This window comes from Panthera uncia (assembly GCF_023721935.1).
Source record: "Panthera uncia isolate 11264 chromosome A1 unlocalized genomic scaffold, Puncia_PCG_1.0 HiC_scaffold_16, whole genome shotgun sequence".
NCBI lineage: Eukaryota > Metazoa > Chordata > Mammalia > Carnivora > Felidae > Panthera > Panthera uncia.
This window is the reverse complement of record NW_026057576.1, coordinates 65,909,112-65,923,566: the sequence shown is the minus strand read 5'-3', so window position 1 is coordinate 65,923,566 and position 14,455 is coordinate 65,909,112. Positions and strand designations below refer to the sequence as shown.

General features: G+C 45.1%; 1 long non-coding RNA gene across 1 annotated transcript; it reads left to right on the top strand.

The window, feature by feature from the left end:
• Nucleotides 1–578: 578 nt before the first annotated feature.
• LOC125934168 (uncharacterized) lies at nt 579–6,251 on the top strand. Its single transcript, XR_007461253.1, has 3 exons — nt 579–739; nt 3,996–4,098; nt 6,031–6,251. It is a non-coding gene; the product is annotated as an uncharacterized LOC125934168 (long non-coding RNA).
• The last annotated feature ends 8,204 nt before the right edge of the window (nt 6,252–14,455 follow it).

Here is a 14,455-nt window from a genome sequence, read left to right as displayed (position 1 = left end):
AAAATTTCTGAAACACTGAATTTGTTCCCCAGTATTCCAACTCTGTAGCAAATCTGTTACCCAGATGTAAATTTAGAAGCATCAGAACTCTTGGCTCCCTGAAGGAAGAATTTCAATTTAGAAAAGGCATTATAGACTAACAAGAGAAGAATGCTCAAAACCTAAATTACCCAAAACAAACCAGGATGCGACATAAGGGAAGCAACTAGAGAATTCAGCAATAGGCCAAGGTGAGTTCCAGCCACTCTTATCACTGGGGGGAAAATACTCTGGCATCAAACAAAAATGAAACTCAGCAACATGATCCAAATGTTGAGCATATAGTCCGGTTTTGATGAAAAATTCACCTTTTGCTGAGTATTTTCCTAAGTGTCACTTAGCACATGAACAATTTCAAAGTTGACATTCTCCGAAGGGGTGTGTGTGTGTGTGTGTGTGTGTGACTATCCATCACCAGCCCTCTACAACAGGGCAGATGGTACTGAGAAAAACAAAGTTGTCATAATAGAATCCATAAACAGAGTAACAGTGGGAGAGGTCATAAAGGTTCAACAAGAAAAAGCGTGGAGGAGGCACAGGTGAAATGGTGGAAGACATCAGGCAGTGGTGCTGACCTGGAAAACTTCTGCAGGGACAGTGCCAAGGAATATACTGCACGTAACTCTAAGAGGAGCGGGAGAATGGGTCCAGCCTCAAAGTAAGGAAGCAGATGAATGTAGCACGACTGAAAACAGGAGAGGTGAGGGGCCAGAGGAGGGGATTCGGGAGGGGCAGAAGGAGACCAACGGCTGACCAGCTAATGCGCTGGGCAGCCTCCCGCTCACACAGCTGCCCTGTAGAAGAGCATGTGCCCTCTGGCTCTGGGCGTCCTCAGAGCCTCAGACAAGGTTCCCTCTGTGTGCTTCTTAAGCTGGAATGCACCACATGAGAAGGTGATGGGCACTGAGGAGGGCACTTGTTGGGATGAGCACTGGGTGTTGTATGTAAGAGGTGAATCATGGGAATCTACTCCCGAAGCCACACTGTATGTTAGCTAACTTGACAATAAATTAGATTAAAAAAGTAAAAAAAAAAAAAAAAAGAATAAGAAAGTTCTTTCCACTGAACGTACAATGGCTGTCAAAGTGCACTTGAGCACAGTGGTTTGAAAATCAAAAAGACTCACCAAAATGAATCTGACATATTCACAATATGCCTAATAGCCATTGTACATGTGACAATTAGGTCTTATAAATCACTACATTGCTTTGGCACCACTAAATGAAGGTGGTAATTTTCCATTCCATTAGATTTATCAATCACCACAGTATATAGTATAATGAACACCGTATACCCATTACCAAGAATAAACAGTTATTAACGCTTTGCCACATTTACTCTAATATTTTTTGATATAGTATATAAAGTAAGTTTCATGACATTTTACTCCTGAAGACTCCAGTAGCACCTCTAAAAACTAAGGACATTGTTCTATGTAATCATCACCCACTTCTGCATCTACCAAAATTAACAATAGCACCTACCGATCATATAGTCCTTGTTCCATATTCAACTTTCCCACATTGTCCCCCAAATGTGTTTTATGGCTCATTTATTCAAAGCAGGGTCCAATCAACGTTCACAAACTGCATTTGGTTGTTACATTTCTTTATTCTCTTTGAATCTTGCAGGCCTCCTCCACATTCCCTACCTCTGCACTGTTATTTCATGTTATTGAAGCAGGTAGCAGAAGAGGTTAGCAGGGGGCCTGGGGAATGGCCACCTTTTGGATTTGTCTAATTAACTTGCTCCTTGAGTCATTTCCCTTGGTTCCTAAACCCTCTGTTTCCTGTAAGCCAGAAGTTAGATCAAACCCTGTTCAAACAGTTTTGGTGAAAAGACTTCATCCATGATGCTGCATGCTCCAGAGCAACTTCCAGCAGGATCCACGTGTCCCACGGATCGTGAGGCAAAGGTGGATCGCTAGGTTAGGTGTGGTCATCGGAGCTTCATAGTTCCGGCAATCCCCCACTCCTTAACACCCACACCTGCTGAATGTACTGCCCACCAGCAAGCTTTCACGTGCTTACCAGAAATAAGTCCACATGACTGGCAGCATAGCATTGAAAGCTGTAAGTATTCATAGACTTCCAGCACCTTGGACGCCAAGGCACAGTTTCATTTAAGAATAAACTAACTTCCTATCAGCTGCTCTTTGGTTTGACGGGAGGAAGGAGGGCAGTGAGCGGCAAAGAGAACACAAAGGAGTAGAAATTTCATGAGAAATGAAGAGATGAAGAGACCAAATGAAAACAGGAATTTGGGGAAACTTTTTCTTTAAACGCAGAGAGCGATCTATTGTGGGACCTGACGGCTTAGACTCCAAAGTCAGGACACAGGGATTCACCAGCTCTCATTGTCTGACTCTACTCTTGGGTACGTAACTTAACATCGCTGGACCGTCCTTCCCCATCAGAACCTCTCAATAATAAGGGCACTTCCCTAGTAGGGTTTCTGGGCAACTCAGTGTGAGAACAATACTTAGCACATTGCCAGACACACAGTAAGAGTATGGTGGATGCAGGTTGCTACTATTGCTTAATCCTGCACTGAACTAAGGAGCCATTTTTTGTCCTGTATTTTTCCACTAACCATTCACAGGAAACTTCTTGAGAAAGTGGAGGATGAGGGAAAGCTCTCACAAGCAGGGGTTATATGGGGGTCAAGAATACTGGTCCCAAATTCCCCAAGGATAAGTCAGGGATGGATGGGGAGAGCAGCTAAAATGAAAACCATCTTTCTCCTCAATGCCACAGGGCCAAATTCTTCTCAGGCACAGAATTTCCTTGGTACTCCTCTTCACATGTGGCCCCGGTGTTGACAGGACTCAGTGGGCCCAGAGCTCTCTCTCTACCTCCAAGCTCCCTGGGGGACACGACCTGAACTCGGCAGGTCTGAGGGCAACATAGCTTAACAGGCAGCTGGGTACAAACTGACATCGATGGACCTAGTAATCAGCCTGGACAAGGGAAATGAAACAGAACCTCATGAAATGAGAAACATCGGTACCTCTACCATGGGTGCTCAGAGGGTCAGGCCCATGATGGAATGCTTTCCCTTTCCTCTGAAACACTGCTTTCCCTTCTGCCACAACCGGCTCAGTGGGTGCCTCTCAGACAGGAAATCTCGTGTTCCTCTGGGGCATTCATAATGCGGTATTTCATTTCAATAATCAAGGCACTCTGCATTCTGTAAAAGGGAAAACCAATGAATTCTACCACTTGCAATTTTGCTCTGACAGGAATTAATGTGGAAGGTTTCTTATTTTATTGAGCCACCCACAAAAGGGAGCGGAGAAAGCCTCAAATTCCTCTAAAAGCTCTTATTCCAGCAAAATAACCCAGATAAACATTTATGCTTCAGCTTTGAGATAATTTTCCCAAGCTCCATTTTTAACTTTTAGCGCAGCATAATCTTATCAGGATGGTTGATGCCCTTCAACTGAAGCATCAGCTCCTAGAAGAAGGGGTTACTAGACACTCACCCCGCTACCGACCTCAGTGGCCATCCTGAGATGGGGACTCCCAGGAGCTTTAGAAGGTGACCCCAGTGAGAGACATTGCCCGATGCCCTCTGAGGAGGAACACCTATGTGGAAGGGGGCAAGCTGCCGGGGAGAGAGGGCAGGAGGCTGCCAGTGAGCAACTCTGCCTCCCGTCTCCACCCACAGCAGAATGGGAAGATGCCTATCTTTCATCTCAAGACTCGTCAAACCAGTGCCATCTGGTTACCTGTTCTTCAGAGCCAGCCTCCACTTCTACCGAATTAACAGGCCCTGCATGCAGCAGGAGAAGGTCAAAAACAGCCCTCAGCAGGAAGCCCTGGGCCACTCTCATCGTGGATGCTAATGGGTATACACTACACACTGAAAAGAATTTTTTTTTTTAATGACACCATGATGAGGGAATTCTCATCAATTCTAAAAAAATATTTATGATCTATTTTGGTCTCTTCTAGGGCTTTGGGTCAGTCCACAGACTCCTGGAAGCCTTCAGAGCCTCTACAGTATATAAGAGCATGGTCATTTGACCTGTTGAAATCCCTCCATCATCTAAGCACGGTAATGAGCTTGTGGAAGGTGCTCAAATATTTCTTTCTGGATTGAACAGAAATGGCCATTCATGTGCTGTTAAGTATTACATAATAATTTTCATTAGCTGAATCTTACTATGTGCCAGGCGCATATACATATATATACTAGTTTCTTCACATATGCTTTTTACTGACTTCATTTAAACACGAGAAAATACCACAGAGGTTTCACACAGGTAGAAAGTGCTGGAGCTGCCATTTAAATGCAGGTCCATCTAGATCCATACCCCAAAGTCTAAACACTAGGAAAAGGAAAGACAGAGAAAGTGGGAAAATGCCAATCTTGCCCTCAAGAGACTGATAATCTCACCAGAAAACAAGACACACTCCCATGAAATAATTGTAACGTGGAACAGAATAAAATGCCTAAAGTAGGCACTATGTTCAGTTAGCAAGTGCTTCCAGAAGTCAAAGCTGGTGTTGATTAATGCACACAGGATGGTCGGGGAAAGCAATGAGGTTTAAGGCGGGGTTTAGAAGACCACCATATTTTTGATTGATGTCAGTATAAGGAGGGGGCTTTGAGTGAGAGGGGAGGAGGATGGCAGAACCACACTAGCAGACAAGGCACCTAGCATTGTTCAGGTGTAATCCATCCTGGGTGTTGAGTAGTGTGGGAAATCACGGGATGTAAGGGAAAGAAGTGGCGAATGAAGGAGTGACGATGCTCAGCGGATCTTAAAGGAAAAGATAAAGTATGCAGATTTAGGCAGGAGAGCTATAGCATGGTGAAAACAGGGTTCCAGGATGAACTATCAGGTGGTGGTGGGCAGGGCTCACTCCAGGCAGAGGAGGAGAGATGGAGAAAGCACCTTCCAGATTTCCAGTCATCAGAAGGATTGAGGACAAACAGAATATCTTCCTTAGCCATGCCAAGTGGACAGCTCCACGGAGAAGGTACGGACATTTGCCATGGGTAGGACCAGAGCGAGATATGGGTAAATATTTGCTTTGCCTCAGCTGGAGAAGATGGATTTTTAATAAAGAGACAGTGTGACTCATGTCACGGAGTGTACCAACAACTCAGGAAAAAGCCACTTCAGAAAATGCCAGAATGGCAGGCAGTCTCTCTTGATGTGCTCTCAGGAAGGGTTTGCACACACACACACGTGCACACACACACATACTTCCTCCTCCCAATGGCACTGGCACCATTCTACCCTACGGTGTCACTATGGGCCTGATGGTGTCTCCTGGGGACATTTTGGGTCTGGTTTCCACAGTCATTCCAGACCCCTTGTAGATCCAGCTCCCGTGAAAGCTGTGCGATGTGGTGGTTGTGATTAGAGAATGCTGAGGGCCAACCAGACCGTGCTCTATGACACCCTCAAAACAAAACCCACCATGGTATCCACAGAGAGCAGAATTCTAAGAGGGCCCTATGATCTCCATCCCTCGGTGTCATGTCTCGTGTAATACCCTCCCCTCAGGTGTAAGCAGGACCTGGACTTGCTTCGAACCAATGGAATATGGCAAAGTGATAGGCTGTAGAGACTTCCCTGCTGGCTTCGAAGTAAGATGCTATGCTGTGAGAGGGCCTGATGGCAGCAACCATGAGCGGTCTCTAGTTCCTAAGAGCTGTCCCCAGCTGACAGTCAGCAAGCAAACGGGCACCTCACTCTCACAACAATAAGGAGATGAGTTCTTCCAGCAACCCAAGTGAGCTTACAAGTGAATTCTTCCCTGCTTGAGCCTCCAGATAAGGACGAGCCTGGCCATCATATTGATTGTAGCCTCGTGAGAACTTGAGCGAAGGACCCTGCTGCACTGTGTGGGGAGTTCTGACCTGTAGAAATTGTGAAATAACAGAAATGCATTGTTTTAAGCCATTATGTTCATGGTAATTTGTTATGCAGTGAAAGAAAGCTAGTATAGCCTTCATTTTCCTGTCTTCCCACAGGAAGCCCAAGAAAGCTCCGGTAATACAGGGAGTCTGAGACTCTTTCAAAACAAGCTGGAAGAAAGGAGCACGACCTGGAGTTAAAGCTGAGGGCATGGAGTCCACAGCAGTCAAAGACTGCTGGCTACATAACCTTGGTCAAGGTGGGAGTCCAGTTCTACCTCTCTCTAGATGAGAGAGTTCTTCCAACTCCGATAGATTCTGATTTAAAAAACTGATGAATGAACGCATTTAATGTCAGTTGAACACCTACTGATGTGGCATGCTAAACATTACTGCATTCTGTCTCATTTAAACTTCAGAAAACATCGTGCCCACGTGATTATTACAGTCACTTGCAGAGATAAGTAAACTGAGGTTCAGAGAAGTTTAATAATTTGCACAAGACCACATGGCTTGAAAGCGGTAGAGCCTGGAATCAGTCTTAGGACCTTTTCGCTGCATAATGCTGGACCGGCGCCCAGGAGAAAGTCTACTCAACTATTTAACTAGAAGCAATCAGGGAAACAGAGGAGCAGAGAAACCTCAGGAAGGGACCTGGAGTTGTAATAATCAAGTGGAGAGCCATGTAAGTGGTAATTCAATCTGACAGCTAAGACTGAATAGATTCCAAGTGATGGCTTTGAAAAAGTTAAATCACCAGGAAAGTTCATCAGAGTTCATTTTAGAGTGGAGAGAAGGGAGAAATTAGGATTTCAGGAGAATATTTCCCACCACACACTAAACACTGATGGTTCTAAATGGCTTTCTGTGGCCCAGACACGTCTCCTCAACTTTGGATCTATCTCTGCAGCCCTCCTGGTGGTCCCAACTTCAACTCAACATGTCCCCAAACCAAAGTCACCTTCACTGGAGGCTCCCTGCCCTGGTTAAACAACTTATGATTTCCTCATCTGGCTTTCATATCAGCAACTCCCTTTGCTTATCCCCTCACTTCTTAGTGGTCACCTAGACCTCTAACCTATGGATATCCTCCTCTTAAATGCTTTGAATCATTGTGCATGTTATCACGAACTCAGAGTTTCATTACCTCTCTGCTGGGCTATTTCAGTAGTCCCCTAACTTATTTCCCTATCCTCCAGCCCACCCCCACCCCCTTTCCTTACATAAATCCATCTTCCACATTAATTCCAAGGTGAACTTTCAAAAATGCAACTCACCGCCACATCTGAAGCATTTTAAAGACGCTCCAGCACTAACTGGATGCATTTCAAACTCCTTGATAAGGCATGCAAGACACTTCCTTCCTGGCCTCCGTCTCCTCGTACAACCTCATCCCCTCCCATATCTCATCTTGTCCGGTTAACTCTGTTTGAACCATATCCATATTTTACTCCATCGCCTGGGAGATTCCCTGCAACACCTTTCTATATTTTGTCTACCTACTCATCATTTCAAGGCTCAACTCAGGTGTCCCATCCCCTACGAAGCCTGTTTGTGACTCTTCCCTGAGCGTCATGTTGCACATCTCCAGGATATCACTCACATTTTACCCTGAGGGCTGCCATTTGCATAGAAAATCATGCCCACGATCCCCCATGTACAACAGAGTGGCATGACACACTACCCTAAAGGAACTCGGTGACTCTCCCACTATGACTACAATCTGATAACTGCTTCCTCTTCGAGACATTAAGCTAAGCTCTTTAACTGTAAAGGCCATGTCTTATTCATCTTTGAATTCTTAATGCCCATCTCAGTGCCCTACATACCGTAAGCCCTCAATAAGTCTCTGCTGAGTAACTGAGTGAACAGTTGGATGAAGTCATCAAAAGTCAGCCTGTGCAAGGGCAAGTACCTGAACTCTACATCCAGATTTAGAATCCAGAAAAAAGGACAAGTTTCTTGAGCCAGCTTACATTGGGCCTTCTGACCATACATCCCCCAAAGAATAATGCCAACTAGTTGACTGCAATGCTATTAGTCTGAAGATATTGGTAGAGAAAAATATTGCCGGTTCTTTCCATTTTTGGCACATATACAAAGTATTTTGTAAAAATCTCAGGGATCCTGGTTCCAGCTGCATGGAATGGACTTTCTCTTTTCTTTCTCCTCCCTTCCTTCCTTCCTTCCTTCCTTCCTTCCTTCCTTCCTTCCTTCCTTCCCTTCTTTCTTGATCAATGTAGGAGAAATTTGGCTATTCCAGCATAATCAAAAAAATGTCTATGCAAGGTAAATCAGTGTCTTGGTAGCTTTCTGAGGTAATTACTTAGTTGTAGCTAAAATACCCACATCTAGGACTATAGGAAGACTTAATTTTATTTATGTATTGAGAAGTTAGGGTTCCCATCCCACTGTTTCTTCCTGAACAGCTGAGTGCATGGTTTTAGACTGCAGGAGAGTCTGAGACTGTCCAAGGAGATTAACTTTATTTATTTATTTATTTATTTATTTATTTATTTATGTATTTATTTACTTACTTACTTAGCTGTTTATTTAGTGTGTTCTCTCTCTCTCTCTCTCTCTCTCTCTCTCTCCAGGGAATTTTAACTCAGCCACATAAACAGCGGCACAGACATCTTCATATTGGGAAACTGATCATAGACTTTCTAGCCTTTACTACTTGTTTATGGTGTGTGTGTGTGTGTGTGTGTGTGTGTGTGTATTTACTCCAAGGCCCCAGAACTGATCTGGTCTAGAAATTCTTCTGCCACCTGCTCTGGTTCAAAGTAGACCTACTGTGTGGGAAGAGTAGCTTCATAATCGAATGGCGTGTTCAGCTTCTCCTTAGTTTTGGAACCTAACAGTAAGCTTCTCCAAAGTCACAGTTGCCAGACTCATTGTGAATAAGAGCAGATTTCATTGATATAGTTGCTATAGTCTGGGGCACTGGGGAAAAAGAGACCATGAAGACATGGCATTTATTCTCAAGGAGCTTACCTTAAATATCAGTAAACTGTTGCCCCCACTTTATTCTGACATATCTCCACTACTCCTAATTCTCTAGGCTGGAGATTTGGAATCTTCAGAAATAGCCTGAGTGCCAGCCTCACAGGTCAGTGTTTATCTGAGAAGTATACATGAGTCTGAGTTTCTGGAGTTACAAGTTTTCAGCTCTGGAGAATCTCCATTAAAGAAAATATTACATTACATACCATGGATGCCCCTTCCCCAGAGATCTGCAGGTAAAGATTAACTCTCAGAAATCCCCAACTCCCCTTATACCTCCGTATAAAAGCTGACAATACCAATCCAACCATAGTGACAGATCATACTGATGTAGCCATTAGGCTAATGTACTTGCATCTTTGGGAAGAGATCACAATAATTACGTTTTTAAATACAAACTCAACTAATTTACAGATATGGCCAGTGGCTTTGGGTACATGGTAAAGAGCACTGTATATTGAAACAAAATGTTGTTCGAGTATCTGAGACCCATCAGACTGCAAGCTGGACAGATTAAATCTGGTAGATTTAATTAAGTGAGGTGAGGTTGAGTTTTGGGGTGTGTGAGCTGAGGTGTGGTTGAATCCGAGAGAATCCAAGGTGGATATAAAGACAATACTCCAAAGAGTATCCTAAGTTCCCAATGAAGCAATGATCCCACGTGTTCCATTGGTATAATGGCAAACACTGATTGTCCTATCTACAAACAGCACTACATTGGGAAATTGCACTCACCGCAGCCACATTTGCCTGAACACCTTTAAAAATCCCTGAGCTCATAAACTCTTACATGTTGCACAGTTACCAGAAAGATCCCGATATACTGTACCGTGTTTAGAACTGAAAGATGGAAAGAGCTGGATTTTAACTTGGTTCTAGTTCTAATTGGCTAGGACAAATTGGGCAAGTCATTTGAATTCTCTGGGTCTTACATTCTCTTATCTATGGGCAAAAGTTTTTATGCAGATGACCTCCGAGACCCCTCTCAGTTTTAGATTTGGTTATTAGCTGGTTCCACCCCAACCCTGCATTATGTATTATATCAACAAAGACAAGCCAAAAGGCTGAATCTTATTGCTCTAGCTAGCAAAGAGCAGCATAGAGAGGTTAGTCGCTCAGCAATATTTAAGGTAAGCTCCTTGCCGGTAAAGACCACGTCTTTATCGTCTTTCTGCCAAATGCCCAGCACAGTGCCCCGTGCGTTCTAGAAGTCTGCAAACGTTAGCACATAGAAGGGTAAGTCCTAGTTAGAACTGTGGCTGGGAAGTGATTGCACAGGTGAGGACTACAATACCCAGGCTCCTTTGCTTCTAGGTGGGGCCATATGACTAGTTCCCCCCAACTGGATATGTGTTCCCCCAAGACAGGTGGATGTACCTTTTCCACTGTCTCTTAGAAGCCGTGTTCTGAAGATGACAGAATTCCTGGGTCCTTGAATGCTCGTGTGGGGCAGAATACCCCATTACTCACTTGCGTCAAACTGTTTCGAAAGTGAGACGCAAACTTCCATTAAGTTAAGCCTCTGAAGTTTAGGGGTTGATTTGTTATGACAGTTGTTTTTACTTTAATGAGTACACAGAGAGTAATAATTGCTTCAATGCCAAAGCACATTAGATTTGCAAGAGATTCGCTGAGGGAAAGAGGGAGAAATGGAGGGTGAGAGAGGGAAGAAAAGAAGAGGAAAGCAGGGAGAAGAAGAGAGGAGAGGAGAGGAAAAGAAAAAGAGCTGATTTGTTTGGAAAAGCATTTCATTTGGAAGACTGAAAGGTCAAGCTTGTAGGACTCAGACTGCAGAATTTTTTACAATAAGTCTAGAACAGAGAAGTACCTAGGACATTATGTAAGCATGACATAAGCAGTTTCCTCTGCATAGAAAGGGCTGGGGCTTGAACTAAGAAAAGTGTTGCACGGAAGAGCATTAAAATTGTGTCAATATCCCTGAGTAGACTCAGTCCAGCCCCATTCCACAGTCGAAACTGTGTTGGAGAGAGGTGCTGATAAGATGTTAGAAACACCGAATAGGTTAAGAGGGAATCTGTGACCCTCAGGGCTTATGCCCACCATCGGACTGAAACCCTGCAAGATTTGGAACACTTTGCATTATTCTCTAAGTCGACACAATGGCCTCGTATGTTGAGGTAAAGAGGGCCTGAGATACATTCACTGACTCTTCTCCATTAAGTGTAGGGGAAGGCAGCCAAGATGCTGAGAGGGTCTGTGGGCTGCAGAGGTCTGGGGCAGGTTAAGAAGCAGACGTGGACCCGGGACTGGAGTTCCAGGAGGTCTCCCAGCAGCAGTGACAAGTACAGGTGCACGGCACCAGGGACCAGCCATCCCCAGTAGGTGCAGTGGCCTTCACACAAAAGCCCCGGCTGTGTGGCCACTCCAGGAGGAGCCAGAACAGAGGACTCAGACCAGACATCCCTTCCTGAGGCCGGTGGGTCACATGCACCCCAGCTTCCCAGGGGAGAAGAAAACACAGTGGACTGGAGCATGATCCTCAACAGACTGACTTTTCACCAAGAGTTTCACCTGAAAAAGTCTAGTCTTAAACTGAACAATCCTCAAAAGACAAGACGTTCCCCCTCCATCCATACAAAGGAAGGCTCATGAGGAAATTTAATTCAGTTATAGAAAAATTAATTTTCTACACATCCTAATTATCGTGCATAACTTTTATGCCCATTAAGTATATGTAGTATCCTTCCAGAAACAACACAAACCTGGTCAAAAAGCCGCGGTTACTGCCTTATTCTGAAGTCCAAAAGAAGTCAACTGGAGAAGAACTGTCCTCCTCTCCGTGACCAGAGGTGACCTCGTGCCCCAAACCTTTTAATCCCACGCCTTTTAATCCCAAGGCGTGGAATCTTCTTGATTTCCTGCTGGAGCGGGAAGGCCTGGGCAGAACCCAGGACCCAGGGCTAATGTCCACAGTTGAGGCCAGAAATGGTCAAACCGCCAGACCTGTTAGGGTGACCAGACGCCCAAGTCTGCCTGGGACTGAGGAGGTGGGGGTGTAGTTCCTGAAACAGGGCTTTCCATTAAAGCCGGGAGACTCCTAGGCAAACTCATGCAAGTTGGTCATCCTATCCTCTTCCCCACTGAAAGGCCAGGCCAGGTGGAGAGAAGAGCAGAGACCCTTCTGCTGGGCATGGATTCACGCCCATTCACGGAGCATGGATGGGCAGGGGCTTCTCGGGCATGGTTGAGTCTTGGAACCCTTCTTGTAAGTGTGGAGTTACATAATGGAGTGAATGGACATGATTCACCATCACCGCCAGCGGAAGAACACACACACACCTAAATATAATTTACAAGTGGCTCCTCTTGATGGCATTGCACAACCAAATTAGCTCCTTTAAAAAAAAACACCCACTTTAAAGCACAACAGATGATCTGTACTTATGCTCGAAACCACAAAAGTTTGCTCTGGTGGCAGAAATGGCTGAGACAAACAGGACCGGATTTGGATTTAGTTCTGAGAGAACTGTATTTGTTACTGTACATCACACATGTGCCCGGCAACCTCCGAGATTAAAAAAAAGTCCTGATCCAACACCCTATGTCAAATGCTTGGCCTTTGCACGCGCACGTAACTTACAAGTGCACTAAGCGCACTCAATTCCCTCCACTGCGAGGCAGAGGCTGATAACGACTAGCAGAGGAAGGTTCGTGAAAGCGCACATCTGGAATGGCACAGATCTTGACGGTACTTCAGGATGATGGACTCCTCCCAGGAGAGGCGGCTCACGGAGGAAGGCTGCAATGCTCGAAGGGACTGAAATTTCGAGAGCATCCAGACCTGGGGACCGGGCCTGGCTGTGCGAGCTCCCCGGGCCGCTGCCCTGCTGAGTTTATTTTGGAAGTCTGTTTTGAATTTACAGCGCTGCCTCTTTAGGAGGGTATTTTAAGATGCTCTGCCAACCCGCAAGGGCTCCAAGTAGCTTTTGTTTCTGTACTCACACAGATGAGGAGCTAAACTAATTGAGAGACTGACCCAAATTTGTGAGTATCACAGAGTACCACAATTGGCCTGAATTCCCCGCACCCTTTGCATGTGTCTGTGTTCATGTCCATTTGGAAGTCGCTCTTGGAACCCTTGCAAAACTCTCCTCACTCACATATAATCAGTAAATAAATCATCAGTTCCACTCCTAAGTGGTAATGTTCCAAGGTCCCAGGAAGAAAAATTTCAAGTGCTAAACTCTTCCAGAGGCCTTTGTTAATATAAACACAGCTTAGCAAAACAATTACTGTTTTCTTTCTTTGTTCCATGACGGCACAGAGCGGCTTGTGCTCAGATATTGTCCTTTAATTGACATAATTTCGGTGTCTTAGTGTTGATCTACTCAAGGTTGTAAGAGCAAGAGATTCGCCTTACAGCCTTGGAATGTTTTCATTTTTATTCTTCCAAGTGTAGTTTTCTAGCCAAGAGCATTTCAAATCATCGTCAGAATTCACTGGAGAAAATAAAAGGGGGAAAATCACTCCCCACCCCGCTGTCTCTCCCCCCGGCCCCCCCCCCCAACCCTGCACACACACAGACACACAAAGGGAGGAAGGCATTTAAGGTAACTACAGGAATGCAAGTCCTACAAGAATTTTCATTTCAAATGGGCATTTTCCATTTAGTTTATACATCTCTTTCTCCCTTTCCTTATTTCCAGCTTTCAAACTCCTTCATGATTAATAGATACGCCAGAAAGCTTCTTATTCTCTCTTTGGGAATCATGCTTGTAACAAAGAGTAATTGGTGCAAAAAAGCAAGTTGCTGAGAGAGGGTGGGAGAGCGACGCACAGGAGTGTGTAAAGAAGGAGCAGCAAGGCAGGCAGAGCATGAGGCATGTGGGTGGCCTGCCAAGCGCAGCAGTTGGTGGGGACAGAAGGCTTCAGATGGACACATCCAGGTCCAGGCTGCTGGCTCAGACTCACCTGCACTGCGTCAGGCCTTGTGCCACCGAGCAGGAGTCTGCCCAGAGTCCCATCTCCAGGTTGACTCAGCTGCTGACCAAATGAAGGGTCCTTCGCCCCATCCCTCTAGGTTTTTTTCTTAGGCACAATATACACATAGGGATTTGGGAAAGGTAAGTCATCCTGCAGCACTGGGAGCAGAAAGGGGAGACTGAGTCAACCGCTGAATGAAAGCTTAGAGAGAAAAGTGAGAAAAAGAAAAAAAAAAAGAATCTAGAGGCTGGCTATTCAAAGTGTGGCCCACTCACCAGAGGCATTAACGTCTTCTGGGAGCTCATTAGAAATGCATGACCTCAAACCTCAACCCAGATCTACTGAAGAGGAATCTGCATCTCACATTCCTAGTGATTCATGTGCAGGAGCAAATTTGAGAAGTGCTGACCTGAGATGTCATCACATGGGGGGCTTTTAGCAATCACAGCAGCCCATGCTCTGGTCTGCAGTAGGGCGCACACCTCAGTACTTTAAAAAAAAATCCTCTGGTGATTGGAATGGGCATCCAGAGTTGACCGCCAATAATACACAACAGAACAATGGTTCCCAAAGTGTGGTCTCCAGACCAGCA